General features: G+C 40.4%; 11 non-coding genes across 11 annotated transcripts; all 11 read left to right on the top strand.

Annotated features, from left to right (window-relative positions):
* The first annotated feature begins 230 nt into the window (after nt 1-230).
* On the top strand, nt 231-302 carry TRNAD-GUC (transfer RNA aspartic acid (anticodon GUC)). The gene has a single exon. It is a non-coding gene; the product is annotated as a tRNA-Asp (tRNA).
* Nucleotides 303-1,047: 745 nt separating this feature from the next.
* TRNAD-GUC (transfer RNA aspartic acid (anticodon GUC)) lies at nt 1,048-1,119 on the top strand. Its single transcript has one exon. It is a non-coding gene; the product is annotated as a tRNA-Asp (tRNA).
* Nucleotides 1,120-1,864: 745 nt separating this feature from the next.
* On the top strand, nt 1,865-1,936 carry TRNAD-GUC (transfer RNA aspartic acid (anticodon GUC)). Its single transcript has one exon. It is a non-coding gene; the product is annotated as a tRNA-Asp (tRNA).
* A 3,195-nt stretch (nt 1,937-5,131) lies between these two features.
* Nucleotides 5,132-5,203, top strand: TRNAD-GUC (transfer RNA aspartic acid (anticodon GUC)). The gene has a single exon. It is a non-coding gene; the product is annotated as a tRNA-Asp (tRNA).
* Nucleotides 5,204-5,948: 745 nt separating this feature from the next.
* TRNAD-GUC (transfer RNA aspartic acid (anticodon GUC)) lies at nt 5,949-6,020 on the top strand. The gene has a single exon. It is a non-coding gene; the product is annotated as a tRNA-Asp (tRNA).
* Nucleotides 6,021-7,582: 1,562 nt separating this feature from the next.
* Nucleotides 7,583-7,654, top strand: TRNAD-GUC (transfer RNA aspartic acid (anticodon GUC)). The gene has a single exon. It is a non-coding gene; the product is annotated as a tRNA-Asp (tRNA).
* A 1,561-nt stretch (nt 7,655-9,215) lies between these two features.
* Nucleotides 9,216-9,287, top strand: TRNAD-GUC (transfer RNA aspartic acid (anticodon GUC)). Its single transcript has one exon. It is a non-coding gene; the product is annotated as a tRNA-Asp (tRNA).
* Nucleotides 9,288-10,848: 1,561 nt separating this feature from the next.
* Nucleotides 10,849-10,920, top strand: TRNAD-GUC (transfer RNA aspartic acid (anticodon GUC)). Its single transcript has one exon. It is a non-coding gene; the product is annotated as a tRNA-Asp (tRNA).
* A 745-nt stretch (nt 10,921-11,665) lies between these two features.
* TRNAD-GUC (transfer RNA aspartic acid (anticodon GUC)) lies at nt 11,666-11,737 on the top strand. Its single transcript has one exon. It is a non-coding gene; the product is annotated as a tRNA-Asp (tRNA).
* A 745-nt stretch (nt 11,738-12,482) lies between these two features.
* TRNAD-GUC (transfer RNA aspartic acid (anticodon GUC)) lies at nt 12,483-12,554 on the top strand. The gene has a single exon. It is a non-coding gene; the product is annotated as a tRNA-Asp (tRNA).
* A 745-nt stretch (nt 12,555-13,299) lies between these two features.
* TRNAD-GUC (transfer RNA aspartic acid (anticodon GUC)) lies at nt 13,300-13,371 on the top strand. The gene has a single exon. It is a non-coding gene; the product is annotated as a tRNA-Asp (tRNA).
* The last annotated feature ends 2,717 nt before the right edge of the window (nt 13,372-16,088 follow it).

Here is a 16,088-nt window from a genome sequence, read left to right as displayed (position 1 = left end):
TTTTAATTGAAATGACTATCTTTTTTGCAAAGTTGTATTGTAGTCTTTGTTTCAGCTGAGACAAAAATAAATCTTTTTATCTGCTTCTTATTTAGGGTTTTATGTTAGCTTGATAACATGTAGCACATAATCTCTGTGGCCAATGACACAGACGCATCTCGAGACCTCACCCTGACATGTTTTTGGGTGTATTTTCAGCTCCAATTTTGCCTGCAGATTCACCAAGTTAGTCCTCGTTAGTATAGTGGTGAGTATCCCCGCCTGTCACGCGGGAGACCGGGGTTCGATTCCCCGACGGGGAGAACATTGCAAGTTTTTATCAGGTTCAGAGATTCGTTGCTCAAGGTTATGGAGAATCAAAGTCCGAATCCAATTGTAGCGTGAAAAATATACCACTTGATTTTGAGAGCATAAGAAAGAACCAGAAACACCAATTGCATAGCCTCGTTTTTAGTTTGGGTGTCACCCCTTGCTTTTATCTAGCATGGCATGTTCTGTTTTTGTGCATTACAATATTTGCATATCATCCTCTTAAAATTGGCTCACGCTGTAACACAGGAGACAGCTATGTAGTGGACAAGTCTCTTGTGAGCTAAACCTGATTATGACATCACATCAATGAAGCAAAGCTGAAACTATTGTATGCCTACAGAGTATAGACTGAGAGAGAAGTGTCTTTTCCTATGGATTGCAGGCTAAAATGGACTTGCATCCCCTACTTTCAAAGGGAGTAACTGTATAGTAAGTGAGATAGATAGACCAATATCATGTAAGCTTCCTGGCCATGACCGACCAGTAGAGGATAACAGAAAAAGGTTTTTAATTGAAATGACTATCTTTTTTGCAAAGTTGTATTGTAGTCTTTGTTTCAGCTGAGACAAAAATAAATCTTTTTATCTGCTTCTTAGTTAGGGTTTTATGTTAGCTTGATAACATGTAGCACATAATCTCTGTGGCCAATGACACAGACGCATCTCGAGACCTCACCCTGACATGTTTTTGGGTGTATTTTCAGCTCCAATTTTGCCTGCAGATTCACCAAGTTAGTCCTCGTTAGTATAGTGGTGAGTATCCCCGCCTGTCACGCGGGAGACCGGGGTTCGATTCCCCGACGGGGAGAACATTGCAAGTTTTTATCAGGTTCAGAGATTCGTTGCTCAAGGTTATGGAGAATCAAAGTCCGAATCCAATTGTAGCGTGAAAAATATACCACTTGATTTTGAGAGCATAAGAAAGAACCAGAAACACCAATTGCATAGCCTTGTTTTTAGTTTGGGTATCACCCCTTGCTTTTATCTAGCATGGCATGTACTGTTTTTGTGCATTACAATATTTGCATATCATCCTCTTACAATTGGCTCATGCTGTAACACAGGAGACAGCTATGTAGTGGACAAGTCTCTTGTGAGCTAAACCTGATTATGACATCACATCAATGTAGCAAAGCTGAAACTATTGTATGCCTACAGAGTATAGACTGAGAGAGAAGTGTCTTTTCCTATGAATTGCAGGCTAAAATGGACTTGCATCCCCTACTTTCAAAGGGAGTAACTGTATAGTAAGTGAGATAGATAGACCGATATCATGTAAGCTTCCTGGCCACGACCGACCAGTAGAGGATAACAGAAAAAGGTTTTTAATTGAAATTACTATCTTTTTTGCAAAGTGGTATTGTAGTCTTTGTTTCAGCTGAGACAAAAATAAATCTTTTTATCTGCTTCTTATTTAGGGTTTTATGTTAGCTTGATAACATGTAGCACATAATCTCTGTGGCCAATGACACAGACGCATCTCGAGACCTCACCCTGACATGTTTTTGGGTGTATTTTCAGCTCCAATTTTGCCTGCAGATTCACCAAGTTAGTCCTCGTTAGTATAGTGGTGAGTATCCCCGCCTGTCACGCGGGAGACCGGGGTTCGATTCCCCGACGGGGAGAACATTGCAAGTTTTTATCAGGTTCAGAGATTCGTTGCTCAAGGTTATGGAGAATCAAAGTCCGAATCCAATTGTAGCGTGAAAAATATACCACTTGATTTTGAGAGCATAAGAAAGAACCAGAAACACCAATTGCATAGCCTCGTTTTTAGTTTGGGTGTCACCCCTTGCTTTTATCTAGCATGGCATGTACTGTTTTTGTGCATTACAATATTTGCATATCATCCTCTTAAAATTGGCTCACGCTGTAACACAGGAGACAGCTATGTAGTGGACAAGTCTCTTGTGAGCTAAACCTGATTATGACATCACATCAATGAAGCAAAGCTGATACTATTGTATGCCTACAGAGTATAGACTGAGAGAGAAGTGTCTTTTCCTATGGATTGCAGGCTAAAATGGACTTGCATCCCCTACTTTCAAAGGGAGTAACTGTATAGTAAGTGAGATAGATAGACCAATATCATGTAAGCTTCCTGGCCATGACCGACCAGTAGAGGATAACAGAAAAAGGTTTTTAATTGAAATGACTATCTTTTTTGCAAAGTGGTATTGTAGTCTTTGTTTCAGCTGAGACAAAAATAAATCTTTTTATCTGCTTCTTATTTAGGGTTTTATGTTAGCTTGATAACATGTAGCACATAATCTCTGTGGCCAATGACACAGACGCATCTCGAGACCTCACCCTGACATGTTTTTGGGTGTATTTTCAGCTCCAATTTTGCCTGCAGATTCACCAAGTTAGTCCTCGTTAGTATAGTGGTGAGTATCCCCGCCTGTCACGCGGGAGACCGGGTTCGATTCCCCGACGGGGAGAACATTGCAAGTTTTTATCAGGTTCAGAGATTCGTTGCTCAAGGTTATGGAGAATCAAAGTCCGAATCCAATTGTAGCGTGAAAAATATACCACTTGATTTTGAGAGCATAAGAAAGAACCAGAAACACCAATTGCATAGCCTCGTTTTTAGTTTGGGTGTCACCCCTTGCTTTTATCTAGCATGGCATGTACTGTTTTTGTGCATTACAATATTTGCATATCATCCTCTTAAAATTGGCTCACGCTGTAACACAGGAGACAGCTATGTAGTGGACAAGTCTCTTGTGAGCTAAACCTGATTATGACATCACATCAATGAAGCAAAGCTGAAACTATTGTATGCCTACAGAGTATAGACTGAGAGAGAAGTGTCTTTTCCTATGGATTGCAGGCTAAAATGGACTTGCATCCCCTACTTTCAAAGGGAGTAACTGTATAGTAAGTGAGATAGATAGACCAATATCATGTAAGCTTCCTGGCCATGACCGACCAGTAGAGGATAACAGAAAAAGGTTTTTAATTGAAATGACTATCTTTTTTGCAAAGTTGTATTGTAGTCTTTGTTTCAGCTGAGACAAAAATAAATCTTTTTATCTGCTTCTTATTTAGGGTTTTATGTTAGCTTGATAACATGTAGCACATAATCTCTGTGGCCAATGACACAGACGCATCTCGAGACCTCACCTTGACATGTTTTTGGGTGTATTTTCAGCTCCAATTTTGCCTGCAGATTCACCAAGTTAGTCCTCGTTAGTATAGTGGTGAGTATCCCCGCCTGTCACGCGGGAGACTGGGGTTCGATTCCCCGACAGAGAGAACATTGCAAGTTTTTATCAGGTTCAGAGATTCGTTGCTCAAGGTTATGGAGAATCAAAGTCCGAATCCAATTGTAGCGTGAAAAATATACCACTTGATTTTGAGAGCATAAGAAAGAACCAGAAACACCAATTGCATAGCCTCGTTTTTAGTTTGGGTATCACCCCTTGCTTTTATCTAGCATGGCATGTACTGTTTTTGTGCATTACAATATTTGCATATCATCCTCTTACAATTGGCTCATGCTGTAACACAGGAGACAGCTATGTAGTGGACAAGTCTCTTGTGAGCTAAACCTGATTATGACATCACATCAATGTAGCAAAGCTGAAACTATTGTATGCCTACAGAGTATAGACTGAGAGAGAAGTGTCTTTTCCTATGAATTGCAGGCTAAAATGGACTTGCATCCCCTACTTTCAAAGGGAGTAACTGTATAGTAAGTGAGATAGATAGACCGATATCATGTAAGCTTCCTGGCCACGACCGACCAGTAGAGGATAACAGAAAAAGGTTTTTAATTGAAATTACTATCTTTTTTGCAAAGTGGTATTGTAGTCTTTGTTTCAGCTGAGACAAAAATAAATCTTTTTATCTGCTTCTTATTTAGGGTTTTATGTTAGCTTGATAACATGTAGCACATAATCTCTGTGGCCAATGACACAGACGCATCTCGAGACCTCACCTTGACATGTTTTTGGGTGTATTTTCAGCTCCAATTTTGCCTGCAGATTCACCAAGTTAGTCCTCGTTAGTATAGTGGTGAGTATCCCCGCCTGTCACGCGGGAGACTGGGGTTCGATTCCCCGACAGGGAGAACATTGCAAGTTTTTATCAGGTTCAGAGATTCGTTGCTCAAGGTTATGGAGAATCAAAGTCCGAATCCAATTGTAGCGTGAAAAATATACCACTTGATTTTGAGAGCATAAGAAAGAACCAGAAACACCAATTGCATAGCCTCGTTTTTAGTTTGGGTATCACCCCTTGCTTTTATCTAGCATGGCATGTACTGTTTTTGTGCATTACAATATTTGCATATCATCCTCTTACAATTGGCTCATGCTGTAACACAGGAGACAGCTATGTAGTGGACAAGTCTCTTGTGAGCTAAACCTGATTATGACATCACATCAATGAAGCAAAGCTGAAACTATTGTATGCCTACAGAGTATAGACTGAGAGAGAAGTGTCTTTTCCTATGGATTGCAGGCTAAAATGGACTTGCATCCCCTACTTTCAAAGGGAGTAACTGTATAGTAAGTGAGATAGATAGACCAATATCATGTAAGCTTCCTGGCCATGACCGACCAGTAGAGGATAACAGAAAAAGGTTTTTAATTGAAATGACTATCTTTTTTGCAAAGTTGTATTGTAGTCTTTGTTTCAGCTGAGACAAAAATAAATCTTTTTATCTGCTTCTTATTTAGGGTTTTATGTTAGCTTGATAACATGTAGCACATAATCTCTGTGGCCAATGACACAGACGCATCTCGAGACCTCACCCTGACATGTTTTTGGGTGTATTTTCAGCTCCAATTTTGCCTGCAGATTCACCAAGTTAGTCCTCGTTAGTATAGTGGTGAGTATCCCCGCCTGTCACGCGGGAGACCGGGGTTCGATTCCCCGACGGGGAGAACATTGCAAGTTTTTATCAGGTTCAGAGATTCGTTGCTCAAGGTTATGGAGAATCAAAGTCCGAATCCAATTGTAGCGTGAAAAATATACCACTTGATTTTGAGAGCATAAGAAAGAACCAGAAACACCAATTGCATAGCCTCGTTTTTAGTTTGGGTATCACCCCTTGCTTTTATCTAGCATGGCATGTACTGTTTTTGTGCATTACAATATTTGCATATCATCCTCTTACAATTGGCTCATGCTGTAACACAGGAGACAGCTATGTAGTGGACAAGTCTCTTGTGAGCTAAACCTGATTATGACATCACATCAATGTAGCAAAGCTGAAACTATTGTATGCCTACAGAGTATAGACTGAGAGAGAAGTGTCTTTTCCTATGAATTGCAGGCTAAAATGGACTTGCATCCCCTACTTTCAAAGGGAGTAACTGTATAGTAAGTGAGATAGATAGACCGATATCATGTAAGCTTCCTGGCCACGACCGACCAGTAGAGGATAACAGAAAAAGGTTTTTAATTGAAATTACTATCTTTTTTGCAAAGTGGTATTGTAGTCTTTGTTTCAGCTGAGACAAAAATAAATCTTTTTATCTGCTTCTTATTTAGGGTTTTATGTTAGCTTGATAACATGTAGCACATAATCTCTGTGGCCAATGACACAGACGCATCTCGAGACCTCACCTTGACATGTTTTTGGGTGTATTTTCAGCTCCAATTTTGCCTGCAGATTCACCAAGTTAGTCCTCGTTAGTATAGTGGTGAGTATCCCCGCCTGTCACGCGGGAGACTGGGGTTCGATTCCCCGACGGGGAGAACATTGCAACTTTTTATCAGGTTCAGAGATTCGTTGCTCAAGGTTATGGAGAATCAAAGTCCGAATCCAATTGTAGCGTGAAAAATATACCACTTGATTTTGAGAGCATAAGAAAGAACCAGAAACACCAATTGCATAGCCTCGTTTTTAGTTTGGGTATCACCCCTTGCTTTTATCTAGCATGGCATGTACTGTTTTTGTGCATTACAATATTTGCATATCATCCTCTTACAATTGGCTCATGCTGTAACACAGGAGACAGCTATGTAGTGGACAAGTCTCTTGTGAGCTAAACCTGATTATGACATCACATCAATGTAGCAAAGCTGAAACTATTGTATGCCTACAGAGTATAGACTGAGAGAGAAGTGTCTTTTCCTATGAATTGCAGGCTAAAATGGACTTGCATCCCCTACTTTCAAAGGGAGTAACTGTATAGTAAGTGAGATAGGTAGACCGATATCATGTAAGCTTCCTGGCCATTACCGACCAGTAGAGGATAACAGAAAAAGGTTTTTAATTGAAATGACTATCTTTTTTGCAAAGTGGTATTGTAGTCTTTGTTTCAGCTGAGACAAAAATAAATCTTTTTATCTGCTTCTTATTTAGGGTTTTATGTTAGCTTGATAACATGTAGCACATAATCTCTGTGGCCAATGACACAGACGCATCTCGAGACCTCACCCTGACATGTTTTTGGGTGTATTTTCAGCTCCAATTTTGCCTGCAGATTCACCAAGTTAGTCCTCATTAGTATAGTGGTGAGTATCCCCGCCTGTCACGCAGGAGACCGGGGTTCGATTCCCCGACGGGGAGAACATTGCAAGTTTTAATCAGGTTCAGAGATTCGTTGCTCAAGGTTATGGAGAATCAAAGTCCGAATCCAATTGTAGCGTGAAAAATATACCACTTGATTTTGAGAGCATAAGAAAGAACCAGAAACACCAATTGCATATCCTCGTTTTTAGTTTGGGTGTCACCCCTTGCTTTTATCTAGCATGGCATGTACTGTTTTTGTGCATTACAATATATGCATATCATCCTCTTAAAATTGGCTCACGCTGTAACACAGGAGACAGCTATGTAGTGGACAAGTCTCTTGTGAGCTAAACCTGATTATGACATCACATCAATGAAGCAAAGCTGAAACTATTGTATGCCTACAGAGTATAGACTGAGAGAGAAGTGTCTTTTCCTATGGATTGCAGGCTAAAATGGACTTGCATCCCCTACTTTCAAAGGGAGTAACTGTATAGTAAGTGAGATAGATAGACCGATATCATGTAAGCTTCCTGGCCATTACTGACCAGTAGAGGATAACAGAAAAAGGTTTTTAATTGAAATAACTATCTTTTTTGCAAAGTTGTATTGTAGTCTTTGTTTCAGCTGAGACAAAAATAAATCTTTTTATCTGCTTCTTATTTAGGGTTTCATGTTAGCTTGATAACATGTAGCACATAATCTCTGTGGCCAATGACACAGACGCATCTCGAGACCTCACCCTGACATGTTTTTGGGTGTATTTTCAGCTCCAATTTTGCCTGCAGATTCACCAAGTTAGTCCTCGTTAGTATAGTGGTGAGTATCCCCGCCTGTCACGCGGGAGACCGGGGTTCGATTCCCCGACGGGGAGAACATTGCAAGTTTTTATCAGGTTCAGAGATTCGTTGCTCAAGGTTATGGAGAATCAAAGTCCGAATCCAATTGTAGCGTGTAAAATATACCACTTGATTTTTAGAGCATAAGAAAGAACCAGAAACACCAATTGCATAGCCTCGTTTTTAGTTTGGGTGTCACCCCTTGCTTTTATCTAGCATGGCATGTACTGTTTTTGTGCATTACAATATTTGCATATCATCCTCTTAAAATTGGCTCACGCTGTAACACAGGAGACAGCTATGTAGTGGACAAGTCTCTTGTGAGCTAAACCTGATTATGACATCACATCAATGAAGCAAAGCTGAAACTATTGTATGCCTACAGAGTATAGACTGAGAGAGAAGTGTCTTTTCCTATGGATTGCAGGCTAAAATGGACTTGCATCCCCTACTTTCAAAGGGAGTAACTGTATAGTAAGTGAGATAGATAGACCGATATCATGTAAGCTTCCTGGCCATTACCGACCAGTAGAGGATAACAGAAAAAGGTTTTTAATTGAAATGACTATCTTTTTTGCAAAGTGGTATTGTAGTCTTTGTTTCAGCTGAGACAAAAATAAATCTTTTTATCTGCTTCTTATTTAGGGTTTTATGTTAGCTTGATAACATGTAGCACATAATCTCTGTGGCCAATGACACAGACGCATCTCGAGACCTCACCCTGACATGTTTTTGGGTGTATTTTCAGCTCCAATTTTACCTGCAGATTCACCAAGTTAGTCCTCGTTAGTATAGTGGTGAGTATCCCCGCCTGTCACGCGGGAGACCGGGTTCGATTCCCCGACGGGGAGAACATTGCAAGTTTTTATCAGGTTCAGAGATTCGTTGCTCAAGGTTATGGAGAATCAAAGTCCGAATCCAATTGTAGCGTGAAAAATATACCACTTGATTTTGAGAGCATAAGAAAGAACCAGAAACACCAATTGCATAGCCTCGTTTTTAGTTTGGGTGTCACCCCTTGCTTTTATCTAGCATGGCATGTACTGTTTTTGTGCATTACAATATTTGCATATCATCCTCTTAAAATTGGCTCACGCTGTAACACAGGAGACAGCTATGTAGTGGACAAGTCTCTTGTGAGCTAAACCTGATTATGACATCACATCAATGAAGCAAAGCTGAAACTATTGTATGCCTACAGAGTATAGACTGAGAGAGAAGTGTCTTTTCCTATGGATTGCAGGCTAAAATGGACTTGCATCCCCTACTTTCAAAGGGAGTAACTGTATAGTAAGTGAGATAGATAGACCAATATCATGTAAGCTTCCTGGCCATGACCGACCAGTAGAGGATAACAGAAAAAGGTTTTTAATTGAAATGACTATCTTTTTTGCAAAGTTGTATTGTAGTCTTTGTTTCAGCTGAGACAAAAATAAATCTTTTTATCTGCTTCTTATTTAGGGTTTTATGTTAGCTTGATAACATGTAGCACATAATCTCTGTGGCCAATGACACAGACGCATCTCGAGACCTCACCCTGACATGTTTTTGGGTGTATTTTCAGCTCCAATTTTGCCTGCAGATTCACCAAGTTAGTCCTCGTTAGTATAGTGGTGAGTATCCCCGCCTGTCACGCGGGAGACCGGGGTTCGATTCCCCGACGGGGAGAACATTGCAAGTTTTTATCAGGTTCAGAGATTCGTTGCTCAAGGTTATGGAGAATCAAAGTCCGAATCCAATTGTAGCGTGAAAAATATACCACTTGATTTTGAGAGCATAAGAAAGAACCAGAAACACCAATTGCATAGCCTCGTTTTTAGTTTGCGTGTCACCCCTTGCTTTTATCTAGCATGGCATGTACTGTTTTTGTGCATTACAATATTTGCATATCATCCTCTTACAATTGGCTCACGCTGTAACACAGGAGACAGCTATGTAGTGGACAAGTCTCTTGTGAGCTAAACCTGATTATGACATCACATCAATGAAGCAAAGCTGAAACTATTGTATGCCTACAGAGTATAGACTGAGAGAGAAGTGTCTTTTCCTATGGATTGCAGGCTAAAATGGACTTGCATCCCCTACTTTCAAAGGGAGTAACTGTATAGTAAGTGAGATAGATAGACCGATATCATGTAAGCTTCCTGGCCATTACCGACCAGTAGAGGATAACAGAAAAAGGTTTTTAATTGAAATGACTATCTTTTTTGCAAAGTGGTATTGTAGTCTTTGTTTCAGCTGAGACAAAAATAAATCTTTTTATCTGCTTCTTATTTAGGGTTTTATGTTAGCTTGATAACATGTAGCACATAATCTCTGTGGCCAATGACACAGACGCATCTCGAGACCTCACCCTGACATGTTTTTGGGTGTATTTTCAGCTCCAATTTTGCCTGCAGATTCACCAAGTTAGTCCTCGTTAGTATAGTGGTGAGTATCCCCGCCTGTCACGCGGGAGACCGGGTTCGATTCCCCGACGGGGAGAACATTGCAAGTTTTTATCAGGTTCAGAGATTCGTTGCTCAAGGTTATGGAGAATCAAAGTCCGAATCCAATTGTAGCGTGAAAAATATACCACTTGATTTTGAGAGCATAAGAAAGAACCAGAAACACCAATTGCATAGCCTCGTTTTTAGTTTGGGTGTCACCCCTTGCTTTTATCTAGCATGGCATGTACTGTTTTTGTGCATTACAATATTTGCATATCATCCTCTTAAAATTGGCTCACGCTGTAACACAGGAGACAGCTATGTAGTGGACAAGTCTCTTGTGAGCTAAACCTGATTATGACATCACATCAATGAAGCAAAGCTGAAACTATTGTATGCCTACAGAGTATAGACTGAGAGAGAAGTGTCTTTTCCTATGGATTGCAGGCTAAAATTGACTTGCATCCCCTACTTTCAAAGGGAGTAACTGTATAGTAAGTGAGATAGATAGACCAATATCATGTAAGCTTCCTGGCCATGACCGACCAGTAGAGGATAACAGAAAAAGGTTTTTAATTGAAATGACTATCTTTTTTGCAAAGTTGTATTGTAGTCTTTGTTTCAGCTGAGACAAAAATAAATCTTTTTATCTGCTTCTTATTTAGGGTTTTATGTTAGCTTGATAACATGTAGCACATAATCTCTGTGGCCAATGACACAGACGCATCTCGAGACCTCACCCTGACATGTTTTTGGGTGTATTTTCAGCTCCAATTTTGCCTGCAGATTCACCAAGTTAGTCCTCGTTAGTATAGTGGTGAGTATCCCCGCCTGTCACGCGGGAGACCGGGGTTCGATTCCCCGACGGGGAGAACATTGCAAGTTTTTATCAGGTTCAGAGATTCGTTGCTCAAGGTTATGGAGAATCAAAGTCCGAATCCAATTGTAGCGTGAAAAATATACCACTTGATTTTGAGAGCATAAGAAAGAACCAGAAACACCAATTGCATAGCCTCGTTTTTAGTTTGGGTATCACCCCTTGCTTTTATCTAGCATGGCATGTACTGTTTTTGTGCATTACAATATTTGCATATCATCCTCTTACAATTGGCTCATGCTGTAACACAGGAGACAGCTATGTAGTGGACAAGTCTCTTGTGAGCTAAACCTGATTATGACATCACATCAATGTAGCAAAGCTGAAACTATTGTATGCCTACAGAGTATAGACTGAGAGAGAAGTGTCTTTTCCTATGAATTGCAGGCTAAAATGGACTTGCATCCCCTACTTTCAAAGGGAGTAACTGTATAGTAAGTGAGATAGGTAGACCGATATCATGTAAGCTTCCTTGCCATTACCGACCAGTAGAGGATAACAGAAAAAGGTTTTTAATTGAAATGACTATCTTTTTTGCAAAGTGGTATTGTAGTCTTTGTTTCAGCTGAGACAAAAATAAATCTTTTTATCTGCTTCTTATTTAGGGTTTTATGTTAGCTTGATAACATGTAGCACATAATCTCTGTGGCCAATGACACAGACGCATCTCGAGACCTCACCCTGACATGTTTTTGGGTGTATTTTCAGCTCCAATTTTGCCTGCAGATTCACCAAGTTAGTCCTCGTTAGTATAGTGGTGAGTATCCCTGCCTGTCACGCGGGAGACCGGGGTTCGATTCCCCGACGGGGAGAACATTGCAAGTTTTTATCAGGTTCAGAGATTCGTTGCTCAAGGTTATGGAGAATCAAAGTCCGAATCCAATTGTAGCGTGAAAAATATACCACTTGATTTTGAGAGCATAAGAAAGAACCAGAAACACCAATTGCATAGCCTCGTTTTTAGTTTGGGTGTCACCCCTTGCTTTTATCTAGCATGGCATGTACTGTTTTTGTGCATTACAATATTTGCATATCATCCTCTTAAAATTGGCTCACGCTGTAACACAGGAGACAGCTATGTAGTGGACAAGTCTCTTGTGAGCTAAACCAGATTATGACATCACATCAATGAAGCAAAGCTGAAACTATTGTATGCCTACAGAGTATAGACTGAGAGAGAAGTGTCTTTTCCTATGGATTGCAGGCTAAAATGGACTTGCATCCCCTACTTTCAAAGGGAGTAACTGTATAGTAAGTGAGATAGATAGACCGATATCATGTAAGCTTCCTTGCCATTACCGACCAGTAGAGGATAACAGAAAAAGGTTTTTAATTGAAATGACTATCTTTTTTGCAAAGTGGTATTGTAGTCTTTGTTTCAGCTGAGACAAAAATAAATCTTTTTATCTGCTTCTTATTTAGGGTTTTATGTTAGCTTGATAACATGTAGCACATAATCTCTGTGGCCAATGACACAGACGCATCTCGAGACCTCACCCTGACATGTTTTTGGGTGTATTTTCAGCTCCAATTTTGCCTGCAGATTCACCAAGTTAGTCCTCGTTAGTATAGTGGTGAGTATCCCCGCCTGTCACGCGGGAGACCGGGGTTCGATTCCCCGACGGGGAGAACATTGCAAGTTTTTATCAGGTTCAGAGATTCGTTGCTCAAGGTTATGGAGAATCAAAGTCCGAATCCAATTGTAGCGTGAAAAATATACCACTTGATTTTGAGAGCATAAGAAAGAACCAGAAACACCAATTGCATAGCCTCGTTTTTAGTTTGGGTGTCACCCCTTGCTTTTATCTAGCATGGCATGTACTGTTTTTGTGCATTACAATATTTGCATATCATCCTCTTACAATTGGCTCATGCTGTAACACAGGAGACAGCTATGTAGTGGACAAGTCTCTTGTGAGCTAAACCTGATTATGACATCACATCAATGTAGCAAAGCTGAAACTATTGTATGCCTACAGAGTATAGACTGAGAGAGAAGTGTCTTTTCCTATGAATTGCAGGCTAAAATGGACTTGCATCCCCTACTTTCAAAGGGAGTAACTGTATAGTAAGTGAGATAGATAGACCGATATCATGTAAGCTTCCTGGCCACGACCGACCAATAGAGGATAACAGAAAAAGGTTTTTAATTGAAATGACTATCTTTTTTGCAAAGTGGTATTGTAGTCTTTGTTTCAGCTGAGACAAAAATAAATCTTTTTATCTGCTTCTTATTTAGGGTTTTATGTTAGCTTGATAACATGTAGCACATAATCTCTGTGGCCAATGACACAGACGCATCTCGAGACCTCACCCTGACATGTTTTTGGATGTATTTTCAGCTCCAATTTTGCCTGGAGATGCACCAAGATAGTCCTCGTTAGTATAGTGGTGAGTATCCCCGCCTGTCACGCGGGAGACCGGGGTTCGATTCCCCGACGGGGAGAACATTGCAAGTTTTTATCAGGTTCAGAGATTCGTTGCTCAAGGTTATGGAGAATCAAAGTCCGAATCCAATTGTAGCGTGAAAAATATACCACTTGATTTTGAGAGCATAAGAAAGAACCAGAAACACCAATTGCATAGCCTCGTTTTTAGTTTGGGTGTCACCCCTTGCTTTTATCTAGCATGGCATGTACTGTTTTTGTGCATTACAATATTTGCATATCATCCTCTTAAAATTGGCTCACGCTGTAACACAGGAGACAGCTATGTAGTGGCAGAGCCGGCCCTAACCAATATGATGCCCTAGGCAAGATTTTTGCTGGTGCCCCCTAGCACCACCGCTGGTTCTGCCTCTGACTTGCACCTCTTTCCCAGCACCATCACCCCTCACCCATAGCAGTCCTTGTACCCCCTATATTTTAAATAGGAACAGTTCGTACATTTGACGCACAGCCCAAAAAGGGGCATCTTCTTGATGGGAAGGGGCATGGCCACACAATAGTAACCCCAATTCCAATTACTCCACACAGTACTGCAACTTTATTCACATTTTATCTTGCGATAGTGTCCATAATTCATATTACATCCCACAGTAGTATCACTTTACCTTATAAACGTTACTCCTCACAGTAGAGCCCATTATTCACATTACATCACACTGAATTACTCCTTATTCATATTACACCACACCTTATTGCTCTTTATTCACATTAGACAACACAGTAGTGCCCTTTCTATATGCAACGCCACATAGTAAAGCACCTTATACACATAATGCCACACATTAGTAATGCATTTATACAATTCCACACAATAATGCCCCTTACACATATGAGACACATTAATGTCCTTATAAACATAATGCACCTTACACATTATGAAACCTTTATTAATGCCCTTTTACACATAATGTCCCTTACACATATGCTGCACATTATTAATGCCCTTATACACATAATGACACACATAGTGCCCCCTACACATTTGCTGCACATTATTAGTGCCCTATACACATAATGACACACATACAGTAGTACCCTGTTACACATATGCCGCACATTATTAATGCCCTTATACACATAATGACACACATAGTGCCCCCTACACATTTGCTGCACATTATTAGTGCCCCTATACACATAATGACACACATACAGTAGTACCCTGTTACACATATGCCGCACATTATTAATGCCCTTATACACATAATGACACACATAGTGGCCATTTACACATATGTTGCACATTATTAATGCATTTTTACTAACATTAATAATGCTCCTTACACATATTCTGAACACTACTGCACAACCAACCCACTCACATGCACACAGCACTCACACTGCCACTAACACTGTGACCTCTGCCTCTGCTTGGATACAGATGTGTCCTCACAAATCTTGCCTCAATGCTAATGTCGGGCACCTTTTTTTAATGAAAATGCATCTTATTTGCATTGCTATGTGGCTAGGATGCACAAGCAGCTTCTGCTGATTAAACTGATATGCAGCATGCCTATATACTGTGTGAGACTGTGGCTGTATGTGCATATGAAATGCTACACACAGAATATAGGCATGCCGCATATCATTTTAATCAGCAGAAGCTGATGATGCCCCTAGGTATATCAAATGCCCTAGGCAATTGCCTAGTTTGCCTATGCTTATGGCCGGCTCTGTGTAGTGGACAAGTCTCTTGTGAGCTAAACCTGATTATGACATCACATCAATGAAGCAAAGCTGAAACTATTGTATGCCTACAGAGTATAGACTGAGAGAGAAGTGTCTTTTCCTATGGATTGCAGGCTAAAATGGACTTGCATCCCCTACTTTCAAAGGGAGTAACTGTATAGTAAGTGAGATAGATAGACCGATATCATGTAAGCTTCCTGGCCATTACCGACCAGTAGAGGATAACAGAAAAAGGTTTTTAATTGAAATGACTATCTTTTTTGCAAAGTGGTATTGTAGTCTTTGTTTCAGCTGAGACAAAAATAAATCTTTTTATCTGCTTCTTATTTAGGGTTTTATGTTAGCTTGATAACATGTAGCACATAATCTCTGTGGCCAATGACACAGACGCATCTCGAGACCTCACCCTGACATGTTTTTGGGTGTATTTTCAGCTCCAATTTTGCCTGCAGATTCACCAAGTTAGTCCTCGTTAGTATAGTGGTGAGTATCCCCGCCTGTCACGCGGGAGACCGGGTTCGATTCCCCGACGGGGAGAACATTGCAAGTTTTTATCAGGTTCAGAGATTCGTTGCTCAAGGTTATGGAGAATCAAAGTCCGAATCCAATTGTAGCGTGAAAAATATACCACTTGATTTTGAGAGCATAAGAAAGAACCAGAAACACCAATTGCATAGCCTCGTTTTTAGTTTGGGTGTCACCCCTTGCTTTTATCTAGCATGGCATGTACTGTTTTTGTGCATTACAATATTTGCATATCATCCTCTTAAAATTGGCTCACGCTGTAACACAGGAGACAGCTATGTAGTGGACAAGTCTCTTGTGAGCTAAACCTGATTATGACATCACATCAATGAAGCAAAGCTGAAACTATTGTATGCCTACAGAGTATAGACTGAGAGAGAAGTGTCTTTTCCTATGGATTGCAGGCTAAAATGGACTTGCATCCCCTACTTTCAAAGGGAGTAACTGTATAGTAAGTGAGATAGATAGACCAATATCATGTAAGCTTCCTGGCCATGACCGA

Source organism: Pseudophryne corroboree, chromosome 11 (assembly GCF_028390025.1).
Source record: "Pseudophryne corroboree isolate aPseCor3 chromosome 11, aPseCor3.hap2, whole genome shotgun sequence".
NCBI classification, from domain to species: domain Eukaryota; kingdom Metazoa; phylum Chordata; class Amphibia; order Anura; family Myobatrachidae; genus Pseudophryne; species Pseudophryne corroboree.
The sequence above is the reverse complement of the archived record's forward strand: the minus strand, read 5'-3'. Positions and strand labels throughout refer to the sequence as shown.